General features: G+C 38.7%; 1 long non-coding RNA gene across 1 annotated transcript in view; it reads right to left on the bottom strand.

The window, feature by feature from the left end:
- Positions 1-243: 243 nt before the first annotated feature.
- Positions 244-20401, bottom strand: part of LOC125613562 — a 43996-nt gene continuing 23838 nt past the window's right edge. The window contains exons 2-3 of the long non-coding RNA XR_007344115.1: positions 2364-2517; positions 244-302 (exon numbers count right to left, since the gene is read on the bottom strand). This is a non-coding gene — a long non-coding RNA (uncharacterized LOC125613562). The remainder of the gene's footprint in view (positions 303-2363; positions 2518-20401) is intronic.

The following is a 20401-nucleotide window of genomic DNA, read 5'->3' as shown; positions in this document are numbered from 1 at the left end:
TGGTAGAGCACCCCTGATTTCAATCTGCATACTGGCAAAAAGAGATGATCAAGCACCATATTTAATTACAAGTTATATATCAAACAAATAAAGATCTCTAAAATACATATGCTTTGTAACTGAGGAGGTAGAGGGCTTGACTAGCATGCAAAAGGTCCTGGTTTAATCCCATAACTTCCAAAACTTTTTTTTAAATTAAAATTATCACAGCATAGAGGCACACACCTGTAATCCCAGCAACTCAGGAGGCCTAGGTCCGAGGATCTCAAGTTCAAGGTCAGCCTGGGCAACTTAGCAAGACCCTATAACAAAACAAAAAATGGCTGGAGTTATAGAGCACTCCTGAGTTCAATTCCCAGTACCACATACACACACAAAAATTAAATTAAGTTAAAAAATTAAATACATGTGCTTTCATGAGAAAGAGAACAGCACTGAAGTATATATAAATATAGTTTGATGTGGTATGGTATCACAACTGAGTGTTCAAAGTTATTATGTCCAAAGCAGAGATAAACCTCTTCATTATGGCCACAAAATTTAGACAGGAGATTTTTACAGGTGTCTCTGAAGATACACATGGAGGAGACTAAAGATTACATTCTCTTTAAGATACCTAAAGGAATGTCTATGACTATCAAGGAATGTCTGTGACTGCTAAGGGTTCTGCTTTGCCTGGGAATATAGCCCATCAGCTCAGACCTGAAGGGACTCAGAGAAGAGCATGAGTTTTAGTTGCCTCTGCACTGTGCAGGGTGGCTCCTGGACCTTGCTTCTGTTGCTCCGTTCCCTCCTTGAAGCAGGGAAAAAGGTGCTGGACAATTCCCCTTGGCTGCTAGGTTTTACAGCTAAAGTCATTTGCATATATGTACTTCTTTTCCTCCTTGTAAATTTCCCTGTCCCCAGCATAACGCTAGTGACTGAACTGAGAGGACACTGCATGGCCCACGCATCAGCACCACAGGCACCAACTTCATTCTAATTTTAGCCGCAGCAAACCTGCCCTTTTTAATAAAAAAAAAAAAAAAAAAAAAAAAAAAATTGCACTGATCTTCCCAACCTTTGACCTTGCACCTCAGCTGCTCCAGGGTCACAAAGCCTTAAGGTTTTCCTTTAAAGGACGCCTTTCTCGCATATACAGTGTTTGCTTTGGTCCAGCTCTCCCCAGCCACAGGGTTCTAAAGTGAAGCCCCCATCTCAGCCACACAGCTGCATTTTTCTCCCTTATCAGTCACTTTAGAGTCCAACTTCACAATCACTTTTAAAAAGCCTTTTAACTTCACAGGATTTATGTCCTTAACAAAAGAACAGAACCTACACACAAAGTTTGTGTTTCAAAGCAACCTAAGAAGCTGTTCTCACATCAGTGATGGGGCCACAGTTGAAAGTGGCTTTAGAATCCTGGGGAAAACATTTAGCATTATTACTGTGTTTTTCTTTAATCACAATCCATACTTTCTTTTACTAATTCCCATCTATCCTTCTCCCCCTGCTCTTCTCACTTTCTTGGCTTCAATGGAATTGGTTCTGGTCCTGCCTATCTCCTTTGCAGTGAAGAGAACAGAGACCTTAGGCTGACAGTGGCCAAGGATCCCTGGAGTCCTATAATGGTGAGACCCTAGGAAGGGGGTGAGGGTGGCGAAGGGAACTGTTCATCTCCCTCACAAGCAAAAGCTACAAAAAGCAATGGATATAGTCCTCCTAAATACACATAAGAAATCTCAAAGATGTCTCCCATTCGTGAAATATCATTTAGAATATTTGCCAACACACAGCTGCCCAAAGAAGGTGCCATCTTCATTCAACAGGCTCACTCCATGTGTGTTATCACAGGGAACTCCTCACTGGACAGAGGAAGATGACGGTGACTGTGAGGCAGTGCCTGTGGGAGCTCTTGGTCACAGCCTGGAAGAACTAAGCCCCACAGAACCAGATGTAGTAATGGGCCTAAATAACAGGGTTCTGCCTGTGCTCCAAACCCAAGAAGCCTGCTCTGAGTTCAGCAGAGCAGCAGGAGTGGAGGTTTCCTCAGTGTGGAAGGATGGAGGGCCACAGCTTAGCAGTGTGAACAGTCTCTAGTAGGGACCAGGGCACCCAGCAGGCACTTAATCTTTGTCCTGACTTACCCAATGGCTGTTCCCACCGACTTCACCAGTTCTAGAATTCTGACCAGCTAAGCTGAGGTCAACAGATAATGCTGCCTTCACCCCCACCTCACTGGGCAGCTGGCTAGGTGGCATATGACCTCGAGGGCACTGGTCTCTCCTGGTTGCCAAGCAAGACACACAGCCTCACTCTCTCCAGACTCCTCAGGGTGCTGGAAGGAAGAATGGTGCACAACAGAACTTTAACTGACCACTCACCAATGTCTTCTCTGCTGTTTGTTGTGGCAACTGGGCTGGGAAGCCAGGAAAGAAGTCCTGAGGTCTGCTTCCTGCCCTGGAGTCTGCTTCCCGGGGCTCAGGGAGTGCCTGAGACTGCTTTGAACTGCAGCAGAGGCAGCAACTCAGGAGCCACCTGGGTGGGAAGGAGGGCAGGAAGAAATGAGGAAAGCAAAACCAAATTGAGCAGACACGCAAAAGGGATGTGGGAGTGGCCAGGGGGAGTACATTGTTCCTGAGACAGGCTGTCTCAAAGGTGATAATAGGTGGCTTTTATTACCATGTGGAGGGTTATAGGTTTGGAGTTTCAGAACAGTAGTTACAAGGAGAACCAGAACAAGATGCTTTTCTCCTCCACTGAGGTCAGACACAGAACTGTGGAAGGCAGTGCTCAGGATAGGTGGGAGAGTTTGGGGAGTGGCCCTGGCAGGGGTGAGGGAGGAAGGTCCTGGGAAGCACCTGGGAACTACCTCCCTACAGGTGAGAGGGGCAGTGTAAGTAGGTGCCTGGCAGGCCTTCTGGAAGGAGTTGCCTTTTAGGCAATCAGGAGTCTGGCTCTGGTGATATGACCAGGGGAAGAAGGGACTAAAAGGGTAGGAAGAAAATACCCACACTCTGGGAGAGAACTGTCCTCAGAGATGAGTGACTCTCCACCCTCACTGTCCCTAGGGCTTAGCTCATGTCCTCTGTTTCCCCAGAACCCACACTCTGGCAGCCCACAGGGTCCACCCACCCTACCCAGCCTTCTGAGTTCCCCCTCCTCTCTTCAAACACTTCTGCTTCCTTCTGGAGGCAAGTCTCACTTCTTAAGGGGGAAACAAATAACTGCAGTAAATAGTAAAAACCTTTTCTCATAAGAGCAAATGACTTGTTTCTGAGCATTTGCGGCTTGTTTCTAACCCTTCCAGAAGGTGTGTTGATTTGTGAAGCACAGTTTGCAAACCCAAAGGGAATCCAGCTCTCACAATGGCATTTCAGCAAGGAGACTTTCAGAACGAAAGGTCCTTACAGGATTCCCTAATAAAACACACAGGAGGCCTAGAGGGTGGAACTTCTTGGCTCAGAGTGGTAGCTTCCCTCCACATTTTGAGGCACACTTTGAAGAGGAACTGGAAGCGACTTGGCTCTTGGTGGAGAGGTGGGATAGGATAGAATTACTCCCTTACAGTCCACTACCTTGATACCTTTTCCAACTGACAGTAACAGCAGAAAGCTAATCCCAGGAGCACCAGTCCTGTCTGTACCCAGTGACGCCCTTGAATCTATCTGGCTACAGGACCAAGTGGGAGCTAAAGCAGGGTGGGTACTTATATAAGGAAGGTTTCTGATACTTCTGGACTATACCAGGCAGTCCCCATGAGGCTTCTCTTGGCCTTGAAGACAAAGGTCAAGCTCGGTTTCAGTTGCTGTCACTCTCTTCAATGATTCTCCACGCCCAGTGAGAGCTCTTAGTTCCTTGCCCTGACTCCACCTCCAACATGAGTACACCTGGCACCTCAGCCTCATTGGCTACATTTCCATGACCTGCCAGCCAGAGGTGCCTCCTGGCCTATTGCTCCTCCTATCCTCAGACCCACAACCCTGCTCTCTGTTCACACAGGGGGACATGGGAGCTCTGACAGTCCTACTCTTTGGGTGAACTTACCTGTACTATGAACCCTTTGTAGAACCTTTCTGTTTTTCAAAAGGTTTTAAATCATTGACAAAAAAGCACAAAACTATGGATTATTTGGAAATTATAACTGTATGAAAGCTGAGAAAATATGCAAAATGGTTTTCTATGCTAATTTTGCAACCTATCAAGCATTACATCTAGCCCCAAGATCTCTGACACTAACAGCAAACAAAAGAACAGCACAAGTTGCATAATTCTCCTGATCCAACAAAGATGCAAAGCCTCTTCCTCAGGAAATAGCCATCCAGTGCTAACATCCAAAGACCTCTCTACAAAGGGGAAACTGAACATCACATTGCACAATCCCACCTACTGGGTTTTCAGAAAGAAACATTTACTGTATGATTCCTTTTAAAGTCAAAATCTGAAAATATTAAAACATGGATGGAAGGCAATGGTTTGGGCAAAGGTCTCATGGCTTAATACAAATCTTGTGGTTCTCAGTGGAAACTTGTCCTGCCCTCACCACCCATCCTGTTGAGGGTGGCGGGTATGAGTGGATGGAGGTGGAGAGGTCAGAGGGCACTGGGATATGTGGTGGGATTGACTGTCATGATTTGAGGACAGGGTGAAGGGGGCTTAATGACCTACATTAAACAGAATGTTCATTATAAAGAACTGTCTTTCCTCAAATGCTAATAATACTCCTGCAAAGAAACACTGGGAGAGGAATCAGTAATTAGCATGACTCTTTCAATGCTTCCTCTTAAATGCCAATTAAGCCTTTGCAGGGATTTGACAGAAGTGACCACAAGAATGTCTGCTCTGAGAAGTGTAGATGAGATGCCAGGTTTCTGATGTGTCGGGCCTGATAGTGGTAAAGTGCATATTGTCTTAGGAGGGAGGAAGAAGCCTGGCAGGCATTGCTGGCTGGATAGAAAACTGAACACAGGTGTGCTACAGACATGCCCATGTTAAGAAACACACCTCTCCTGACTTTTATTTCTTAACAGGTCAAAATGAGGTCCCATCTGCACATTGACACATCACAGAAGAAGCAATTTTTTCTACAGCAATGGTTCTCAAAGTCAGATACCTAATGAGTGTTACCTGGGAACATTTTAGACATGGAGATTCATGGGTTCACATCAGACCTACTGAATCAGAAACTGAGGGTGGGGGCCTGCCTTCTGTGTACTTTCCAGGTGACTGTGATGCAGGCTTAAGTTTGAGAACCACTGATCTAGAAAGTTTGGAGCTAAATATAGCAATCAGCCACAAGAGATATTTTAGAAATGCTGCCTCACCCTTCTATTTAACTCTGAGAGGGAGAGATTGCAACAGGTCTGCCACAAGTAAATGATCCAGAGTGAAGGGCGTGAAGAGGGAGGGACTAGGAGATGAGAAATGGGGCAAAATCTAAATTACTAGGGGCCAATCTAAGTCTCAAGTTTGATTAACCATCCTAGAAGGATTCTGCTCTAATCCAACATCTAGTTCTCTTTGAATAGACAATGCATTGATATGGTTCAAAACTGAAAAGACACACAAGGTTATACATCCACCCCTGCTCTTTGGTGACCAATGACAATGCTCCAGAGTCAACCATGTCATCAGTGCTTTCTAGAGATATGGTACAAAAAGATTCATTTTTATCTCTACTTTTCCAAATACAAATGATAACCTATTATCATTTGGACAGAAAGCTGAACTGTTCTACAGCTTGCTTTTTTCACTTAATATAGATGAGGGGGGGGAGTGTTATTATATACCAGAAACATCTAGAACCATCTAGGAGAGTTCTGAATATTTAGAAACATACAATAGCCCAGAGCATGAGCATGTTTGCTGCAGAAAAGGAGCCCCTGCTAGGCTACCATGTTATGATTGTGAATTTCTTAGTGAACCTCCTAGGGAATCTGTCCTTAAATTCTCAGTTTGGAGAACTCTCCATAGGCCCTACTTATATGTTGTTTCATAACAGAAAAGGTAATATGGAAATTCTCAGCTAGGTCATTAAAATACAACAATAACACTGCCAGATAACCCCAGCACCAGGTGACCAGGCATCCTAGGACATATAGGAGAGAAGCACCTGAACACTCAGCAAGAAGTGAAAGCAAAGCAACAAACTACCACTTTTTTATCTGTAAGACTAATAACTGCAGCCAATATTTTGTTTTTTCTAACATAATCACAGAATTGTGTAGTCATCACCTCAATTAACTTTGGAACACCTTTATCACTTGAAAAAGAAATCCTGTGCTCATTCACAGTTGCTTCCTGTAACTCCCTAAGTCCCCTATCTCTAGGCAACCACCAGTCTGCTTTGTGTTTTTATGGAATGAAGGATGCGGTTAACAGGCATTATCCAAACTGAAAAAAAAAAAAAGAAAGAAAGAAATGAATAAGGGAAGAAACAAAGCACCTAAGAACTACAGGATAATATCATATGATCTAATATCTATTTAACTGGAATCTCTACAAGAAGAAATAGAGATTGGGGCAGAGAATGTATTTAAAGAAATAATGGCTAGGAATTTTCCAAAGCAATGAAAGTCATCAAACCACAAATCCAATAAGCTCAGAGAACTCTAAACAGTCTAGAGAGAAAACAAACACACTTAGACACTTCATATTCCAACTACTGAAAAATCAAACACAAAGGGAACATCTTAAAAGCAATCAGAAAGGGAGGGAAAACATTACATATAGAGGAAGAAAAACAAGTATGAAGGCACACTCCTCATCTGAAATAATGCAAATCAAGAAAAAAATGACATCTTAAAAGTGCTGGAAGAAAAAACAAATGTTTATCCAGAATTATAAACTCATGAAAATATTGCCTGAAATAAAAGAGAAAGTAATCTGTTTAAAAATAAATGAAAACCTAAGAAAATTTGTTACCAAGAGACTTGCATACAAGGACTGTTGAAATAAATTCTTCAGGCAGAAGGAATATACCAGACAGAGCCTGGATCTAAACAAATAAGATCTCCAGAAATGGTTGAAATGAAGATAAGTGCTAATGACATTTAAAAAAAATGTTTAGTTACTCTAAAAGATAATTGGCTACAAAAAACACAGTCATAATGTACTGTGGGTTTATGGAATACATACAAGGCAAATGCAGAATGACAATACAAAAGGTGGGAAGGAAGGATTGGAGTAGAATATTCTAAGATTTTATACTATATATGAAGTGGTATATATTATTTGAAGGTAGACTGTGATGAATGGTGTATGATGAAAACACTAGAGCAAACACTGCATTTTTAAAAAGTAGAAATAATAAGCCAATAATGGTAGATCACATGAAATAATAAAATTCTCAGTTAATACAAAGATAGGCAGGAAAAGAAGACAAAAAGAAAAAGAAGAGATTAAACAAAAAATATAAATGATAGATTTTAATCCAACCACAATAATAATTACATTAAATAAAAATGGTCTTCCAACATCAAATAAAATTAGCAGATGGGATAAAAAAAAACAAGACCCAATTATAGGCTGCCTACAGAAAAGCTAATTTAAATATAAAGACAGTAGGACTGGGGATGTGGCTCAAGTGGTAGTGCGCTCGCCTGGCATGCGTGCGGCCCGGTTCCGTCCTCAGCACCACATACAAACAAAGATGTTGTGTCCGCCGAAAACCAAAAAATAAATATTGAATCTCTGTCTCTCTCTCTCTCTCTCTCTCTCTCTGAGAGAGAGAGAGACAGACAGACAGACAGACAGTAATGGGTTAAAAATAAAAGGACAAAAAAAGGTATAAGTGCAAACACTAAGCAAAAAAAAAAAAAACCTGAAATGACTATATTAATATTCAAAGTTTAGAACAAGGAATATCACCAGGAATATAGAATATCTTCACAATGATAAAAAGGTCAATTAACTAAGAAAGAATAACTGTCCAAATATGGATGCATTTAACACAGGTCTCCAAAACATATTATTGAAAAACTCTTAGAACTAAAAGGAAAAACTAGGAAAATCCAAAATTGTAGTTAGAAGCTTCAACACTTTCTGCCTTGGTAACTGATGAAACAAATACAGAAAGTAAGCAAGATGTAGAAGGGCTAAACCGATTCTTAGTCAATCTGACTGATTTGAAACCCATCTACCATTGCAGAATACATATTCTTTTCAAATGCACATGTAACATTCATCAAGATAAAAAAGATTCTGGGCCATTAAACAAGTTTGAATCAAACTAAAAGAAGCAAAATAAGAGGAATTTTTTCTAATAATAATGAAATTAAACTAAAAGGAGGTTATCTGAAAAAATTCCTAAAATGTTTGAAGATTAAGCAACATAATTTTAGGGGTTGGGGTGGTGGCTCAGTGATAGAGTGCTTGCCTAGTATGTATGAGACACTGGGTTCGATTCTCAGCACTGCATATAAATAAATAAAATAAAGGTCCATTGACAACTAAAAAATATTTTAAAAACATAATTTTAAACAACTCATAGGTCAAAATAAGAAGTTGCAAAGAAATATTAGAAAATATTTTAAATTGAATGAATATGAAAATACAACATTCACTTTTGGGTTGCAATGAAAGCTTAAACGAAAATTTATAGCATTAAATGCATATGCTAGTAAAAAAGTAAAATCTCAATCATGAGCTAAGGTTTCACTTCAGAAAACTAGGGGGGAAAAAAGCAAACTACATCCAAGTCAATCAGAAGGAAGGAAATAATAAAGATAAAGCAGAAATCAATGAAATTGAAAACAGAAAATTGATAAAACCAGAAATTTGTCCTTTGAAAATATCGATAAAATTGGTAAGCCTGTAGTCAAGCCTGTAGTCAGGAAGAGAGAGAGAGAAAGAGAAAACAAATTAAAATCTCAGGAATGAAAAAAGGGACATTATTACAGCTCCTACAGACATTGACAAGATAGTAGTAGACCTCAACTGTTTCTGGCAATTGTATGAAATCTCAAATAATACCAAACCTTATATACACTGCTTTTTTTACATATAGATTTCTAATAAAGTTTAATTTATAAATTAAGCATAAGAAATTGACAAAGCTAAATCAAACTAAAAGATAAATATTATTTTTAAATAATAAAATTAAAAACTACTATGTTAAAATGTTTGCATGTTAAAGCTATTAATAAATAAAATAAGAGTTACTTGAACACAAGCACTGTGATACTGGGTCAGTCAATATGACAACTGAGATGTCTACTAAGTGACTAATGGGTGGGTAGTATATACAGTGTGGTATGCTAGACAAGAGGACAGAACTGGATGGTACAATTTCATCATGCTACTTAGAACAGTGCACAATTTAAATCTTACAAATTGCTTATTTCTGGAATTTTCCATTTAGTATTTTTGAAACTGTGGTTGACCTCAGGCAATTGAAACCATGGAAAGCAAAACCACAGATAAAGAGGAACTACTGTATTATGAATTAGTCTATGCCTGTAAATTTAATGATTTAGATAAAATAGTCAAATTCTTTGAAAGATACAAACTACCAAAACTCATGCAAGAAGGAATATAACCTAAATTAAAGAAATTTTATGAGGTTAATATTACTTGATATGAAAATCATATAAAAACCTTACAAGGAAAAAAAACACAATACAAAAATCTTCAAAATATTAGCAAATCCAATTCAGCAATATAAAAAAATACATTATTATGATGTATGGTTAATCCTGAAAATGTAAGCCTAGTCTTACATTTGGAAATCAATGTAATTCATAATACCAACTAGTTATCAAAGAAAAATTAAGTAAACCCTCCTATTTCACTTGCTCTTAGCTAACTTAAAAATTGCTAAATTTGGAGGTCACACATTGAGGTGATACATTACTAGTCCCCCACTAGTTTTGCTGTGGATGACACCTCTAACATGGGGGTTATTATAGTAACAGTGGCCTAGGTTACTCTTCAGGGACCTGAAGGCCACTTTTGCTGAAAACACTCTTCACTTATGTCTACAGAAAGCCCCATGAGAGACTAAAATGGGATGAAAAGGCTTGACATCTCTGTCTCTATATTGTGTTTGTCTCCTTTGTTGCCTTAACTTTTTTGGGGGGGTCAAATTATACTCAGATCTGCAATGTAGATCTATTGAAGATCTGAGAAATGTTTTGTCCAAAACTATAATATAGGATTAACATGATCAAGACTTGCCATGTGTGTGTGTGTGTGTGTGTGTGTGTCTTTTTTGTTGTTATTGTTTTATTTTGTTTTGTTTTTTTTTCTCTCTCTCTCTCATTCTCCCTTCAAGGCTAAAGACATTTACCAGTCATCAAGACCAAAAACACCAGACCATGAAAGTAGTAAAGAGATGGAGCACCCACATTCTTGGGAAGATCTCTACTTATTCCCAGAAAAGACATGAATATTCAATAGAAATCTGCAAACATGTAACCAGTTCTGCATCAAAGTAGCCAATTCTCTATTGTGATTATATTACATGTTTGAAGACTCTACCACGTGTCTATCCACTTATGCCCCATCCTCTAACATTAACATCCTCTAACCATAGAGAACTGGTTACATTTAAGTAGATTTCTGTTGAATAAAAGAAGAGCTTTACATTTCAGGCCTTGAGGCCAAGGCAGCTGCTTGCCATTTGAGGTAGTGGATTCTAAAAACTACAAATGTTCAACAGACCCTTGAAAACTATCCATCAAGGATGCTGTAAGAGGCCTCCAACCATAGATATAAATATCCTCGTGCTAAGAAAGAGTAGGAAAAGAAAATCCAGTTGGCTTAACTAATGTTTATTAAAAGCTAGTTAAGAAAGTAAGGGATTTATCTCCATTTTAAAAATCTAAATGCTTATCTTTATGTAGTTTCCACTGATAATTTAGTAGAGATGTATATATATTCCTATGATACACAACATAAAAAACTCTTCCTGCATATCTCTCTCCCTAAAGAGGCTAAGTGATAGCTTAGTCCTTGCCTCATTAACATCTTCAACCATTTGTTTTCTGACCATTCTTTTCTTTCTGCTCCAAACAGACCCCAAATTAGACCTACTGCTCTTTCCATGCTATTTCTAGCCTTCCTTTCCATCAATGCTCCCAATAAGTCATCAATACCTCCTGCCCACAATTTCCTTTCCACTCACTCCTTCTTTAAGTCCTGCAATCAGCTCAGTCCTTTTATGTACCACCTACATGGTCAGAATACACTAGAGGTCATGGAGGCTAAGAATATCATCAGGAGGACAACATTTGCACTCAAAGAGTAATAAGACTAAATTGATACAAATCATCCAAATATCAACGAGGCAGTGCCTGGGGGTACCTGGGAAAGGAGAACTCACGTTTATTAGATACCTTCTACTACTGTTATAGTAGATTATCTCCTATGACAACCATCAGATATTCTTCCATTACTATACATTCACATCCCATTAATCCAAAATGCACTGGAAATCACAATAAATATAAGTGGATCAATTTCACCAGTTAAAAGACAATTTTATATGTATGCATATTTTGCATATAGTATATAAAATATCTATCTCTATCAATATATCCTAGTTATATACTGTTAGCAAGAAGAACATAAAACATGAAAAGATATTGAAAAAAATAACTGGGAAAATATGTCAGGCAAAAACCAACAATAAAAGAGAGTAGATTAATTACAATCAGATTAATGACTTTAATGTAGTTAATCAGGAAAGAATCACTACATAATGATTAAGGAGTAAAATAAAGATGTAGAGGCTATCCCTTGCATTGATTTTAGTTAACAGGGACCCAGTAACAGCAATACAGTATAACAGCTCAGAATCAGACCAATTCTGCTCAATTTAATTCAATTTCATAGTTAATTATTTTTGTGAAAACATTCATATTTGTTACCACTGCAAAAAAATTTGATTAAAGAGATAAATATGGAGCCCTATATTTGATAATTAGAAAAATATGCATTATTTTTTAAGCACATAGGAAATATTTTCAAAAATTAATCTGTAGCCAGGTGTGGTGACATATGCCTATAATCTCAGCTACTCAGGAAGCTAAGGCAGGAGGATCACTAAGTTTGAGGCCAGTCTGGGCAATGATAATTTAGTAAAACCCTGTATCAAAATTTTTAAATCTAATAAAAAGGGCTGGGGATGTAGCTCAATGGTGGGGTGCCCCTGGGTACAATACTCAATACTTAAGGGAATTAAGTATTAATTCAATACTGTGAATTGCATTCATAGCCTCTTACAGGCTATGAATGCAATTCACAGCAAATTCCAATCATATAGACAAGATCAAAAGACAAGATCTACTGGTCTTGTTGGTATCAGTATCTCACTTCTCTGAAACTCCCTAATTCATTGTTGTACTTCTTTCTTTTAACATTGCATTAAGAACACTGAGTGCACTCATTCATTTATTCAGCACATTTATTAAATACTTAAATTTCAGTCCTGTTTTAAACTCAGGGACACATTAATGAACAAAGCAAGACAGATGAAGATCCCACCTTGGAGGGATTTATATTTTAGTCTCACATCTCTCACTAGACTCAAACAACTTAAGGCGGGACCATATATAATAGGTTTGGCTGGCTTCCAGTATACTGCTGCCTCTGGTCAGACAGGACCTACACACCCTGTAACCAAGTTCAGAGGACTTCATGGAGATGAAAGCTTGTCTTGGTACTCTATGAAACATGGCTCATTAGGCAGGTATCTGGGACCGGAAGTAATGAGAGAATATAGACACCCCTCATTATTTCACTGTCAGTTATTCATTAGCTAAAGTTTCAGAAGTCCATGAGTTAAGGCGGGCCAAAGTCTAGAAACCAGATTGTCAAAGCAGAGAGGCAGAAGGCCAGATGGAGGTCAAAAGTACCAGAAGCAATTAAATCAGACAAAATATAAGAAACAATCGTGTCTTTTAATATGTCTTTGCAAACTGAACTGCAGTTTAAGGAGGCCACATAAGCGAAGTGACTATGACGAGTGACCACATCCTATAGGTTAGCCTGGTGGAAAGGGTTCTTTTATCCTTCCCTGTGAGGTAGGAAGGAACAATCAGGCCTGAGAACATCCAGACAAGGAGAAGTACAACAAGGAGCATATGTGTAGCTTACTGCAAACAGGTTCACATTCTAACAGGAATGGGGGCAAAGTGGCTGACTTTAAAGAGATTCTGCTAAGTTTCAGAATAGCAAGTTAACAGTATACCCAAGAAAGAAAATGGCCTAAGAAAGAGAGATGCCTTCAGTTTTGACACAGGTTTAAATAACGACTAGTTCCTTCTGCAGGGAGGTGCCTCCTTTCCAAAAGCCACATCAGTCCGGGTGGGGGGGGAGAAAAAAAAACAAAGTGAAGGCCCCACAGTCAGGGACAGGAAGGAGGGGAGCCCCTCTCCTCCATAGTACACAATAGCTGGGACCTCCAGTGGACAATCATGGCCCCAGGAGAACCCCTCTGACCTGGTGTTTTCTGGTTTTTAAGTCTCTGTTTAAGCACTGTCACTATGGCAACAAGGCTGGGATGCTCTGCTCTATGTGAGGGGCTTATCCCTCCAAATATGCTTCTTGAGTCAGCAACAAAGGAATTCGCTGAACCTCAACTAATCTCATATTCTCCTGGGAGACCTCTCTCAAAAGGCACTTTCCTTCCTTGCTCCCACACACTTCCCAGGTTACAATCTGCATTTAGCCCGCAGCCACAGTTAGGTAGTGATCTAGGTTTACTCACATATCTGGGCCAAGCTTCTAGGAGTAGAGGATATTTATGAATTCCAAGAATTTCTAACTGGAGCCAATGATGCACCACTACTTCACTAAAGTCTGTCACTCCCAAAGACAACCATGGTGACCAAGGTAAATGGGCCCCAATCCTACTCTCTGCCACCACCAGCTGCCCTGGAGACTTGGGTCCTCCTCCTTTTATACCTAAGTCATTCACTGATTAGGCCCACTAGAACAGAAGGCTTTGGCAAGAATTCAAGAGTAATATAATTGTTACTATTCATCCAAGTGTAAAAATTCTAGGTAGAAAGGGTGACATGGGAAGTGGAAAGAGTGGATCTTGTGATGTGAAACATAGCTCAAATCTACAAGGCCAGTCTTTCCAGAACAGCACTTGGCACATTGGGCCCTAAATACCCGAGTCTCCAGTGTTTGTAATTTTTCTTTTTTACTAAGTTATAGGACAAAAAAGGGAATATAACCTAGTTTGGAATCAACAAATGGTGAACTTACAACACTTAAGTGGTTTTCCTTCCCTTTCCCTGAGAAGGGGCTCTTCCTTGCCTGTGAGCACAGAAGGAGAAGGTCACTTTCACCTGGAACACGTTCCTCTTTAACACACTACTACCACTCTGTGTACTCACTAGGGTCTTCTAAGAACCAGCATAATCCTCAGAGCTAACCACCTCGGTAGAAGGGTTATTTGTACATTTGCTTATTTATTTTTTTATTTTGATTTTTTGGTACCAGGCATTGAACCCAGGGGTGCTTAACCATTGACCCACATTCCCAGCCCTTTTTTATATTTTATTTTGAGACAGGGTCATACTAAATTACCTAGGGCCTACTAAGTTGCTGAAGCTGGTTTTGAACTTGCAATCCTCCTGCCTCAGCCTCTGAGCCACTGGGATAACAGGCATACTCCACTGCACCAGGCCTCCTGTGCTTATTTTATTTATGCTCTTGCTCTATCCACCCAAGCACAGCCAGTTTTCCATTTAGCCACATCACCCATTCTTATATTTATTGAGCACCTATTGGTAGTAATTGCTCTTATTTAATGGGACTTTCTTCTCTATGCATTACAATGCATTGTATATACTCATTTAATCTTTAGACATGCAAAATCATCAAGGTCATCCTCACTTTTTAATAAACGAAATAGGCTCAGAGAAGTTCAGTGATTTCTCATCATCACAAAGACTAGAGCTTGAATTCAGCTATAACTTCAAAACCCATACTGTGTTTTATTATAATATGATGATGCCTGTTCTTTGGCATAAAGTTCTGCGACACTGGCTATGGCCATTACTGTATTTTCAACCCAGGGGCAAGGTCAGCCTAATAGCCTCTGCTAGGCCTATCTAACATCTATATATTCCTTTTCCCCTTCCACCTCAATCCTCACACTGTACTTATGGGGTCTAAAAGCCTATGACACTCTATTATAGCCAAAAGGCACAGGGAGACCAAAGACTTAGGAGTCCCCATTGGCGTGGGTTCTGGGTCCTTTCAGTGTCCTGAGGCTTGGTAGTTTCTTATGGCTGCTGCTGCTGCTGCTGCTGCTGCAGAGGCTCTGGGGAGCTGCCTGCCTGCCAAGCATATTTTTATCATTTGCAATGGTGCCCAGATCCTGTGGTATTGGCCTTGGCCTTGAAGATGGTATAATAGGCAGGAAAATGCAGAGTGTAACTTTGGAGAACTGAGAAGGTTCCAGAGTGGGAGAGGCCTCAAAGTACTGAAGAAAGGAAAATTGGAGCTCGTTCTCCAGAAATATGAGCAGTCAAAACCCACTGGTTTTGTCACTTAGGTAATTTCCAAGAGAGCCTGAGACAGTCATAAGTTTCATTTCAGCAAAGTGCTTCCCCTCACCCACACTGAAACCTCTCTTCCAGCCAGTGGGCTTCAGATAGCTTCCTGTGATACTTTTACATACTTGGCATCATTTGATTCTAGGACATAGGTGGGAAAGGGGTTGTCACCCCCCATTTTAATGAGTCAGAGACAGAGGCAGTAGCTAATAGCTGCAGAGCTGGAACTAAACCCATCCTCCTGACCTGAATCCAGTGCTCTTGTTGCTCAAAGATAACCGTATTTACCACACTACCTCCAATCTGGTCTTGCCTCTGTAAAGTCTTACCTCTCCAAGTGTATTTGAACAGGGCCTCATTTTTTCACTTGAATCACTTCAACATGCAATTAGCCCCCTACCTTCATCCTAGTCCACTGGCACCCTGTCCCCATGGCATTCTCCGCTTCACTGGAAGGAGCTTCCTAAAAAGCAAATCTGATCATGTCACTTTCCCATGGTACATACAGTTGACAGGATGAAATCCAAAGTCTCTAGAATGGTATGATCTGGCCTTTGCCCACCTCACTGAATCTCATTTAATGCCACATCCTCATACACCCTAGGTGAGCCACATGCCTTCTTCCTCTGCATCTGTTGCTGATCCACTTGGAATAGCTTATTTCCACTCTATCTCCTGAACAATCATCCCCTCTATCTGTGTCATCTGTCTTAAGTTCTCCCAGAGTGCCCTCTTCCTGTCTTGTTCATAACTCTTTTATTTATTTTTTTAATTTTATTTACTCTTATTAGTTATATATGACAGCAGAATGCAATTCAATTCATATTATATAAATAGAGCACAATTTTTCATGTCTCTGGTTGAACATAAAGTAGATTCACACTATCCATGTTTTCATATACGTACTTAGGGTAATGATGTCTGTCTCATTCCATTGTCTTTCCTACTGCCATGGCACCCCATTCTCCTCCCTCCCCTTTGCCCTATCTAAAGTTCGTCTATTCCTCCCTTTCTCCCTGCCCCATCCCCATTATGAATCAGCATTCTTATATCAGAGAAGACATTCAACATTTAGTTTTTTGGGATTGGCTTACTTCACTTAGCATTATATTCTCCAACTTCATCTATTTACCTCAAATGCCATGATTTTATTCTCTTTTAATGCTGAGTAACATTCCATTGTGTGTGTATATGTATGTGTGTGTGTGTGTGTGTGTATATATATACACACACAATATAATATATATGTGTATATTTTATATATATATATATATATATATATATATATATATATATATATATATATATAAAACAGTTTCTTTATCCATTCATCTACTGAAAGGTATCTAGGTTGGATCCACACTTCAGCTATTGTGAATTGTGCTGCTATAAACATTGATGTGGCTGTGTCTCTGTAGAATGCTGTTTTTAAGTCCTTTGGGTATAAACCAAGGAATGAGATAGCTGGGTCAAATGATGGTTCCATTCCAAATTTTCCAAGGGACCTCCATACTGCTTTCTATATTGGCTGCACTAATTTGCAATCCCACCAGCAATGTAACAGTGTGCCCTTTTCCCCACATCCTCATCAACACTTTTTGTTGTTTGTATTCTTAATACCTGCCAGTCAGACTGGAGTGAGATGAAAACTTAGAGTAGTTTTGATTTGCATTTCTCTAATTGCTAGAGATGTTGAACTTTTTTTTATATATTTGTTGATTGATTGTATGTCATCTTCTGAGAAGTATCTGTTCAGTTCCTTGACCCATTTATTGGTTGGATTGGTTTTTTTTTTGTTGTTTGTTTGTTTTTGGTGCTAAGATTTTTGAGTTCTTTATATATCCTAGAGATTAGTGCTCTATCTGATGTGTGTGTGGTAAAAAATTGCCCCCATTCTGTAGGTTCTCTATTCACCTCACTGATTGTTTCTTTTGCTAAGAAGAAGCTTTTCAGTTTGAATCCATCCATTTATTGATTCTTGATTTTAATTCTTGCACTGTAGGACTTGTATTAAGGAAGTTGGGACCTAATCAGACATGATGGAGATTTGGGCCTACTTTTTCTTCTATTAGGTTCAGGGTCTCTGGCTTAATTCCTAGGTCCTCGATCCACTTTGAGTTGAGTTTTGTGCATAGTGAGAGATAGGGGTTTAATTTCATTTTGTTGCTTATGGATTTCCAGTTTTCCCAGCACCATTTGTTGAAGAGGCTATCTTTTCTTCCATATATGTTTTTGGCACCTTTGTCTAATATAAGATAATTGTATTTATGTGGGTTTGTCTCTGTGTCCTCTATTCTGTACCATTTGTCTACAATTCTATTTTGATGCCAATATCATGCTGTTTTTGTTACTATTGCTCTGTAGTATAGTTTAAGGTCTGATATAGTGATGCCACCTGCTTCACTCTTCTTGCTAAGGATTGCTTTAGCTATTCTGGGTCTCTTATTTTTCCAAATGAATTTCATGACTGCTTTTTCTATTTCTATGAGGAATGTCATGGGATTCTGATTGGAATTGCATTAAATCTGTATAGTGCTCTTGGAGGTATGGTCATATTAACAATATTAATTCTGCCTATCCAAGAACAAGGGAGATCTTTCCTCTTCTAAGGTCTTCTTTAATTTCTTTCTTTAGTGTTCTGTAGGTTTTTTGTTTGTTTAGGCTATTATAAATGGGGTAGTTTTCCCTATTTCTCTTTCAGAGAATTTGTCACTGATACACAGGAATGCCTTTGATTTATGGGTATTGATTTCATATCCTGCTACCTTGCCAAATTCATTCACTAGTTCTAAAAGTTTTCTAGTGGAGTTTTTTGGGTCTTCTATATATAGAATCATATCAACAGCAAATAGAGATAATTTGAGTTTCTCTTTTCCTAGCCATATCTCTTTAATTTCTTTTGTCTGTCTAATCCTCTGGCTAGTGTTTCAAGAACTATGTTAAATAGAAGTGGTGAAGAGGGCATCCCTATCTTGTTTCAGTTTTTAAAGGGAATGCTTTCATTTTTTCTCCATTTAGAATGATGTTGGACTGGGGCTTAGCATAGATAGCTTTTATGACGTTGATACATGTTCCTGTTGTCCCTAGTTTTTCTAGTATATTGAACATGAAGTGGTGCTGTATTTTGCTGGATGGTTTTTCTGCATCTATTGAGATGATCATATGATTCTTATCTTTAAGTCTATTGATGTGATGAATTACATTTATTGATTTCTGTATGTTGAACTAACCTTGCATCCTGGGATGAACCCCACTTGATCGTGGTGCACTATCTTTTGGATATGTTTTTGTATTAGATTTGCCAGAATTTTATTGAAAGAAAAGAAAAAGAAAGTTCACTTTCTTTGATGTATCTTTGCCTGGTTTTGGAATCAGGGTGATATTGGCTTCATAGAATGAGTTTGGAAATGTTCCTTCTTTTTCTATTTCATGAAATAATTTGAGGAATATTTGTATTAGTTCTTCTTTAAAGGTCTTGTGGAACTCAGCTGTGTATCCATCCAGTCCTGGACTTTTCTTCGTTTGTAGGTTTCTGATGGCTTCTTCTATTTCATTGCTTGATATTGTTCTGTTTAAATCATGTATATCATCCTGGTTCAAATTGGACAAATCATGTGACTCTAGAAATCTGTTGATGCCTTTGGTATATTCTATTTTATTGGAGTATAAATTTTCAAAATAATTTCTGACTATCTTCTGTATTTCTGTAGTGTCTGTTGTGATATTTCCTTTTTCATCATGGGTGTTAGTAATTTGAGTTTTCTCTCTCCTTCTCTTTGTTAGCATGGCTAAAGGTTTATCAATTTTACTTATTTTTCCAAAGAACCAACTTTTTGATTTGTCATTTTTTCAATTGTTTCTTTTGTTTCAATTTCATTGATTTCAGCTCTAATTTTAAGTATTTCCTATCTTCTACTGCTTTTGGTGTTAATTTGTTCTTCTTTTTCTAGGGCTTTGAGATATAATGTTAGGTCCTTTATTTGTTGACTTTTTCTTCTTTGAAGGAATGAACTCCATGCAATGAACTTTCCTCTCAGTAATGCCATCATAGTGTCCCAGAGATTTTCATATGTTGCATCAGTGTTCTCATTTACCTCTAAGAATTTTTTAATTTCCTGTTTGATGTCTTTTGCAACCCATTGTTCATTCAATAGTATATTATTTAGTCTCCAGGTGTTGAAGTAGCTTTTATTTTTTATTTTATCATTGATTTCTAATTTCATTCCATTATGATCTGATATAATGCAGGGTAGTATCTCTACTTTTTTGTATTTGCTAAGAGTTGCTTTGTGTCATAATATATTGTCTATTTTAGAGAAGGACCCATGAGCTGCTGAGAAGAAAGTGTATTCACTTCTTGATGGATGAAATATTCTATATATATCAGTTAAGTCTAAGTTATTGATTGTTTAATTGAGTTTTATAGTTTCTTTGTTCAGCTTTTGTTTGGAAGAGCTACCCAGTGGTGAAAGAGGTGTGTTAAAGTCACCTAGAATTACTGTGTTGTGATCTATTTGACTCTGGAACTTAACAAGAGTTTGTTTGATGAACGTAGATGCTCCATTGTTTGGGGCATATGTATTTATAATTGTTATGTCTTGTTGATGTATGGTTCCCTTGAGCAGTATGAAACGTCCTTCTTTATCCCTTTTGATTAACTTTGGCTTGAAGTCTACTTTATTTGATATGAGAATGAAAACACCTGCTTGTTTCCACAGTCCAGTAGGTGGTTGTTTTTTCCTAAACTTTTACCTTTAGTCTGTGGATGTCTTTTCCTATGAGATGAGTCTCTTGGAGGCAGCTTATTGTTGGGTATTTTTTAATCTAATCTGCCAGTCTACATCTTTTGATTGATGAGCTTAGGCGGTCATCATTCAGGGTTATTACTGAGACATTATTTATATTAT

The sequence above is a fragment of the Marmota marmota genome, unplaced genomic scaffold (genome assembly GCF_001458135.2).
Source record: "Marmota marmota marmota unplaced genomic scaffold, marMar, whole genome shotgun sequence".
Classification (NCBI taxonomy): Eukaryota; Metazoa; Chordata; class Mammalia; order Rodentia; family Sciuridae; genus Marmota; species Marmota marmota.
This window is presented reverse-complemented; position numbering and strand designations above follow the sequence as displayed.